This window comes from Panthera pardus, unplaced genomic scaffold (assembly GCF_024362965.1).
Source record: "Panthera pardus isolate Hobbes unplaced genomic scaffold, ASM2436296v1 HiC_scaffold_1, whole genome shotgun sequence".
In the NCBI taxonomy this organism is placed as follows: domain Eukaryota; kingdom Metazoa; phylum Chordata; class Mammalia; order Carnivora; family Felidae; genus Panthera; species Panthera pardus.
The window spans coordinates 78,684,709-78,693,201 of NW_026526654.1; positions in this window are offsets into that span (position 1 = coordinate 78,684,709).

Below are 8,493 nucleotides of genomic sequence, written 5' to 3' on the forward strand. Positions count from 1 at the left end.
AAGCTTTTAAAATTTTTTTCTATAATTTTGTCATTTCAAGAATGTTACATAAATGGAAGCAAGGAGTATGTAACCTTTTGGGATTGACTCTTTTCACTCATCATAATTCTCTGGAGATCCATCCAGTTTGTTTGTGTATCAGTAGTTCATTTCTTTTTGTTGTTGAGTAGTATTTCATAATATAGATTTACTATATATTATGAGTAATGCTGCTATAAATAGTCATGTACAGATTTTTATGTGACCATGAGTTTTTGTTTTTCTAGATAAATGCCCAGGAGTTCATTTGCCAAGTCATATAGTAATCCCATGTTTAAAATGCTTTTGAGAGGGTTATATCATTTTGCATTCCCACCAGCAATGTATGAACAATACTGTTTCTCTGTATCCTAACATTCAGAGTTTTATTTTTTTAACCACTTTGATAGATATGTTGTAATATCTCATTGTGGTTTTAAGTACATATATCCTTAATGGCTAATGATGTCGAAATTTTTTCATATACTTATTTATCACCCGTATATACTCTTTAGTGAAATGTCCTTTCATGAATTTTGCTATTTCCTTTTTTCATTGTTGAGTTTTGAGAATTCCCTGTATGCTGTAGATGCTAGTCCTTTGTCAGATATACAGTTTGAAAATATTTTCTTTATAGCTTATCTTTTTATCCTCTCCACATGAATGTCACAGAGAAAAAATTTTTAATTTTGATGCAGTTTGTTAATTTTAATGATGTTTTCAAAGAACCAACACTTCGTTTTGTTGGTTTTCTTTTGTTTTTGTTTTGTTTTGTTTTCAATTTCATTGATTGCTCCTCTTATTCTTATTTCCTTTCTTCTCCTTGCTTTGGGTTGATTTTGCTCCTTTTTTTTTTTTTCAGATTCTTGAGGTGCAGTCTTAGATTACTGACCTGAGACTTTTCCTATTTTGTAATGTGCATGCATTTAATGCTATAAATTTTCCCCTGAGCTTTAGCTGTGTCCCACAAATTTCGATATGTTGTATTTCATTTTCATTAATTTAATGCATTTTTTTTCTTTCCGTTGAGACTTCCTCTTTGACTAATAGATTATTTACAAGTGTGTTATTTGGTTTCCAAGTATTTGTAAATTTCTGTTAACTGCTATTGATTTTTAGTTTGATTTCATTGTGGTCAGAGAATACTTTCTGTATTATTTCAATTTTTAAAAGTTTGTTGAGGTTTATTTTATGGTGCAGGATATGATCTGTCTTGGTATATGTCATATGACTTGAAAAGAATATGTTTCCTGTTGCTATTTGGGTGGAGTGTTGATTGTACCATATTAGATGATGTCATTGAGTTATTCCATACCCTTGCTGATTTTTCTTTACAGTTATTCTATCAATTGTTGAAAAAGAGATGTTTAAGTCTCCAGCTGTAATTACAGATTTATTTATTTCTCTTTTCAGTTATATCAGAGTTTGCCTCACCTATTTTGTTTTTATTTTTTTATTTTTTATTTTTATTACTATTATTATTTTTTATTTCAGAGGAAAGAGAGAGCATGAGCAGGGGAGAAGGCCAGAGGGAGATAGAGAGGGAATCTCAAGCAGGCTTTATGCTCAGTGTGGAACCCATTATGGGGCTCTATCCCACAACCCTGAGAACATGATCTGAGTTGAAATCAAGAGTTGGACACTCAACTGACTGATCCACCCAAGTGCCCCTGCTTCACATATTTTGAAGCTCTGTTTGTTGGTACATACTTGTGCAGGATTACTATACTTACTGGTGAATTTACCCTTTTATATTCATTTAATGTCCCTCTTTATCTCTGATAGTTTTCTTTGTACTGTGTCATACTTTATTTATATTAATATAGCTACTCCTGACCTTTTTTTTTGGTTAATTTTTGCATGATACATCTTTTTTATTCTTTTATTTTTAAAACTGCTTATGTTTTATATTTGAAGTGAGTTTCTGCCACTTAATTCTACCAATTTCTGTCTTTGAATTGATACACTTAGACCATTTACATTTAATGTAATTATTAATGTGTTAGGGCTTAATTGTACCATTTTAATTGTTGTTTTGTTTTCTCTGTTTTTCATTTTTATTTTCTTTTTCCTGCCTTCTTATGTGTTACTTGAACAATTTTAGAATTTTATTTTCATCTAGCTATGGTGTTTTTTGAGTGTATCTTTTTGGGTAGCCTTTTTAGTCATTGCTCTAGGTACTACCTCATCTATACATAACTTTCCACAGTTTGCTGGTGTTATTTTACTAGTTCATATAAATCATAAAACACTTATCTCCCATTGCATCCCTTTACTCTCCCTTTACAATATTTAATTGTCTTAAATATTTTCTCAATATACATTTGGAACCACATCAGACGGTGGTATAATTTTTGCTTCAACCATCAATATAATTGAGAAGATGCAAGAGGAGAAGGAAGGCCTATTGTTAATTACCCATAGTTTTGCTCACCATGTTCTTCCTTCTTTCTTTTATTGTTTTCTTTTGGTTTAGAGAACTTTGTTTAGCTGTTGTTTTAGGGTAAGTCTGCCAGCAACATGTTCTCTTTTCCTTCATCTGAGAATGAGATTTTTCTTCATTTCTGAGGAATACTTATGCTGGATATAGGATCCTAGATTGATAGTTGTTTTTTCTTTTTTCCACACTTGAAAAATGTAATGCCATTTCATTCTGGATTCCATGGTTTCTGATGAGAAATGTGCCATCTTTCCTCTCTCATTAGTTGCAAGATTTTTGTTTTGTCTTTGATTTAAAAAAAATGTTATGTTTATTTATTATGAGAGAGAGAGAGAGAGAGAGAGAGAGAGAGAGAACAAGTGAGGAATGGGCAGAGAGAAGAAGAGACAGAATCCCAAGCAGGTTCTGCACCATCAGCACAAGATCATTACCTGAGTCTAGATCAAGAATTGGAAACTTAACCGACTGATCCACCCAGGTGCCCCTGTCTTTGATTTTTAGACTTTTGTTTTTCTCTTTTAGTTTTCAGTGTCAGTATGGATTTCTTTGACTTTATATTGTTTGGGGTTTACTTAGCTTCTTGAATGTATACATTTATCTCCCAAATTTGAGGAGTTTTCACCCAATTTTTTTTTTTTTAGTATTTTTTAACTCCACCCTCTTTCTCCTATTCTTCCAGGACTCTGATGTTTGAGCTTTTGTTATAATTCTACAGGTTCCTGAGGCTTTTGCTTTTTTTTTTTTTTTTGAGGCTTTTGCTTTTAAGTAATATTCTGTCTGTTGTTTTAATGGGTAATTGTTATTTTTCTGTTTTGCCGTTCATTTACAGTTCACTACAGTTTTTTTTTTCTTCAGTCCACTCCACTCCATCCTACTGTAGCATCCATTCATTAGTTTTCTATTTCAGTTGATATGTTCTTCAGTTCTAAAATTTACATTTGGCTCTTCATTATACTATTTGTTTGTGGAGAATTTCTATCTATTTGTTGAAGTTCTCTATATTTTATTTGTTTTAAGTTTATTTGTAATTGCTTTTTGAAGCATTTTTATAACTGCTTTCAAATCTTTGCCAAATAATTCTGATATTTCTGTCATCTCATTGTTGACATCTGTTGATTGTCTTTTTTCACTCACTGTGAGATCTTGCTGGATCTTGGTGTGACAAGTGAATTTCAGTATTCAGTATTCAGGATTAAGTTATGAAACCCTGTATCTTATTTAAGTCTTCTGTTTTAGCTTGCTTCTTCAGACACTACTCTGACTGGGAAAGGATAGGGTCCCCTTGTTACTGCTTAGTGAGCATAAAAGTCGAGATTCTTTATTTGGCTTTCATATACCTGGGGGTGGGGTTGAGAATTGGCTCCTTGTTATTTCTGGATAGGGGTAGAAGTTCTGGCTCTCCACTAGGTCCCTACTGATCCATTCCTGTCTGGGAGGGTTAAGAGTGCTGTAGCAATAGCTCTCCAGCTAGCCTCCACTGTCACCATGACATTGACTCTTCCATAAGAATGGTCAGTGGTAAAAGTCCTTATTCTTCTCTAGTCTGGGCCTCTTCCAACAACACCCTGTGGGGAGGGGAAGAGGCAACTTATTACTGATAAGTGATGATGAAAGTCTAAGCTCCTTACTCTGCGTCTTCCAACACCATCCCTGGCAAGGAGCATTGGGTCCCTTGTTAAAGTCTGGTGAAGTCCCCATTTAACCTTTGCTGATTTAGCTGGGGGAGGGGATACAATTTTGGTTCTTTTCCTGTGGTGTTTGGCTGCAGTAGAATAATCATTTTTAAAAAATTTCCTGTCTAACTGGGCCATCCCTTTCATGCTCCTTTGGCTAGAGAGAGCAGGCTTTTGTTGGACCTCTTTTGGTCTGCACCCAATGGCGTTTCCAGGTTACCAGCTTCTCCAGCAAACAGTCTTGGATGTATGAGGCAAAAAGAAAACCCCAGGGAATTAACTACATTTAGGTCCTGAGGTCTTTAGCTTGTCTGCCTTCTTCCTTCAGACGCTGCTTGTATTTGTTTTATGTATAATGGTCAGAGTTATCAGTTGTATTTAGCAGGACAAATGAGAAATGTATGTCTACTCCCTCTTGCAGGAAGCAGTTGTATTTCTTTTTTTTCTTTTTTCTTTTTTTTCTTTTTTTTTTTTTACATTCTGTGCGATATTCCCTGTTGTGAATGTGCTACAGTTCATCAAGTATCCCCTACTGAGGAATATTTCCACTAAGAAAATACTGGAATATTTATATTGGTACTTATACCCTAACATATTATTGCATTTATTTCTAAGAAATGCAATGGGGACTGGGGTTGGAGATGTGTATTTTAAAGTATAGTAGCTATTACATTACTTTATCAGTTCACATTTCCACCAGCAATATATTTAAAAACCTTTTTTCCCACATGTCTATTTACAATGGTTATTATTGACCTTATTGTATTTTTTCCAATATTAGAAGCAAAAAATGATATTTTACTTTATTCTATATTATCTTTATTCCATATTTTTGTATATTTATTACCTATTTATAATCAGTTCTGTTATTTGTCCCTTCATAGCTATTACCCCTTTTTCCCCATTGGGTTATTAGTCTTTTTTTACCCATCAATTTGTAAGAACTATTTGAAATTATAGACCCTTTATGTGACATATGCCTTATCAATCATTTTTTTCAAAGATACCAATTGTTTATTGATGTTGCTTCTGATGTCTTTTGGCATATGATTTTTTAAATTTTTATGTAGTCAGAGATGTTTATAATTTCTTCTATCAGACTTATTATCATAATCAACAGTTTGATATGTATACTTTGCAAATATTTTATCTGAGTTTTTGTTCTTTATTATCCAGTAACTACTTGCTCAGAGTAAGGCTTGGTCTGGTTCAATGAAATCTAAAATCTTCAGTACATTTGGTTATTGAAATTAAAATCTTTCTGTCTTATAGGCAAATAAAATTTACAATAATTAGTGTTTTGGTGAAAAATAACTAATTTTATCTTCCCCCCAATATTTATACTAATTATTTTATTTTTCTGACTTAATTGCAGTTTCTCATAGCAGAAATCCCTAACTGTATTCTTATTTGACTGAAATGGTTTAAATTTGTTTTATAGTTTTGAATAAATTTCCTGTTAAGTTTTGATAGTTTTCATCAAACTTTAAGGATTTTTTATTACCATCATTTTGTTTAGAGTTTTTATTTAATGGCTGCATAATCTTATTTGATCAAATGACCTTTTCATATGTATTATGTACTTATTTCTTTTTTATTGATTCAAATCATTCCTGCATTCCTAGAAATGATTTCATTGGTCATAATATATAATTATTATTATGCTAATATTAACATTCTTCTTCTTGAAATAATTTCTAGTTTACAAGAAATTTAAAAATAGTTCAAAAAGATCCTATATGCTCTTTGACTCAATTTATCTATATAATCATTACTCAAACTTAACCAATTTTTAACATTTTATCATTTTTAAGACATTTTACCCATTTGCTTTGTCATTTACAATCCCTCTGGTTAACTCAGTTTTTTTGTTTGTTTTTTGTTTTGTTTTGTTTTGTTTTTGCTAACCTAAGCAAATACATGTTTACTTTATTATTTCCTCTTCTTTTTTCCCCACAAAAGTTAGCATTCTGTTTATACTTTTTTGTATTTTTTTTTTTGGTATCACTTAATATATCCTGGGGAGCACTCCATATCAATTGAAGATTCTTTCTTGTTTTAAATATTTGCATAGCACTCCCTTGTTTGTCCAAACTGTCTTCTATGTTTGAGCTTTTAGGTAAGTTTCCAACATTTTGCAAATACAAATAATGCTGAAAAGCATAATCTTACACATATGTATTTTCATATCGCAAGAATATGTAAAGGGTAAATTCCTAGAAGTGTGATTGCTTGGCCAAAAAAAAAGCTTATATCCATTTGTATTTACACCAGCAATATATCAAAGTGCTTGTTTCCTGCAGCCTCACCAACTGAATATAATAGCAGGCTTTTAATTTTGCCAATCTGGTAGGCTAAAATGATATCTCAGTGTACTTTAAATTTAGATTTCTCTTATTATGAGCGAAGATGAGCATCCTGTCATTTGTATAACTGTTTTGTGTTTTGTGTGTGTTTGTGAATTTATATTCATGTCCTTTGCCCATTTTTCTGTCAGTTTTTTAAAAAGTTTATTTATTTTTGAGAGAGAGATAGAGCACACGAGAGTGGGGGGAGGGGCAGAGAAAGAGAGAGGGAGACAGGAGATCTGAAGCAAGCTGTGTGCTGACAGCTCAAACTCACAAGAGCCATGAAATCATGACTCAGCCAAAGTAGGATGCTTCACTGACTGACCCACCCAGGCACCCCTCTGTCAATTTTTTATCTTTTTCTACCTTCAAGTTTTAAAAGTTCTATACATATTAGGAATATTAGCTCTTTATTTGTAATACACATTGACAGTATTTTCTGCTGGTTTGTTATTTGTCTTTTGCCTTTGCTTATACAGTTTTGCCATACAAAAGTTTGTTTTGTTTGTGATGTTTTGCCTTGCCCGGGTTGAATTTATCAATATTTTGTTACATTGCATCTGGACTTTGAATCACAGTTAGGAAGCTTACTTTCCCCACACCTAAATTATTATGTAATTCACTCATGTTTTCTTCTCATTCTTTTTTTAAAAATATTTTTATATTTATTTTTGAGAAAGAGAAAGAGAGAGAGAAGGGGAGAGAGAGAGAGAGAGAGAAACAACACAAATGGGGGAGGGGGAGAGAGAGATGGACACTCAGAATTCGAAGCAGGCTCCAGGCTCTGAGCTGTCAGCACCGAGCCTGATGCAGGGCTTGAACTCATGAGCTAGAGCTTTGAGATCATGACCTGAGCCAAAGTCAGATGCTTAACAGACTGAGCCACCCAGGAACCCCTCTTCTCATTCTTATATGCTTTCCTTCATTTTATTTTTTTAACATTGGGTATTACAATACTAATATGTTGCTGGATATTTGCTAATTTTTAATTTTAGAATCTTGCCCCTATCATAATTAGGATTAATTACAATTTTCTGTATATTTCTATATCTTTAGTATAAAGTTATCCTGGTTATATAAAATAAATTAGGGATGTTTCTTTTTCATGATAAAAATAGTTTAAATACACATCCCTATCAAAATAACACCAGCGTTCTTCATAGAGCTAGAACAAACAATCCTAAAATTTGTATGGAACCAGAAAAGACCCTGAATAGCCAAAGCAATCTTGAAAAAAACAAAACAAAACAAACAAACAAAAAAAAACACAAACCTGGAGGCATCACAGTCCCAGACTTCAAGATGTATTACAAAGCTGTAATCATCAAGACAGGATGGTACTGGCACTCAGATCAGTGCAACAGAATAGAGAACCCAGAAATGGACCCACAAGCATATGGCCAACTAATCTTTGACAAAGCAGGAAAGAATATCGAATGGAATAAAGACAGTCTCTTCAGCAAATGGTGCTGGGAAAACTGGACAGCGACATGCAGAAAAATGAACCTGGACTACTTTTTTATACCCTACACAAAAATAAACTCAAAATGGATGAAAGACCTAAATGTAAGACAGGAAGCCATCAAAATCCTCGAGGAGAAAGCAAGAAAAAACCTATTTGACCTTGGTCATAGCAACCTCTTACTCAACATGTCTCCAGAGGCAAACAAAAGCAAAAATGAACTATTGGGAACTCATCAAAATAAAAAAGCTTCTCGGGACGCCTGGGTGGCTCAGTTGGTTAAGCAGCCGGCTTCGGCTCATGTCATGATTTCACGGTCCATGGGTTCAAGCCCCGCGTCGGGCTCTGTGCTGACAGCTCAGAGCCCGGAGCCTGTTTCAGATTCTGTGTCTCCCTCTCTCTGACCTTCCCCCGTTCATGCTCTGTCTCTCTCTGTCTCAAAAATAAATAAACATTAAAAAAAAATTAAAAAAAAAATAAGCTTCTGCAAAGAGAAGGAAACAATCAGCAAAACTAAAAGGCAACCAATGGAATGGGAGAAGATATTTGCAA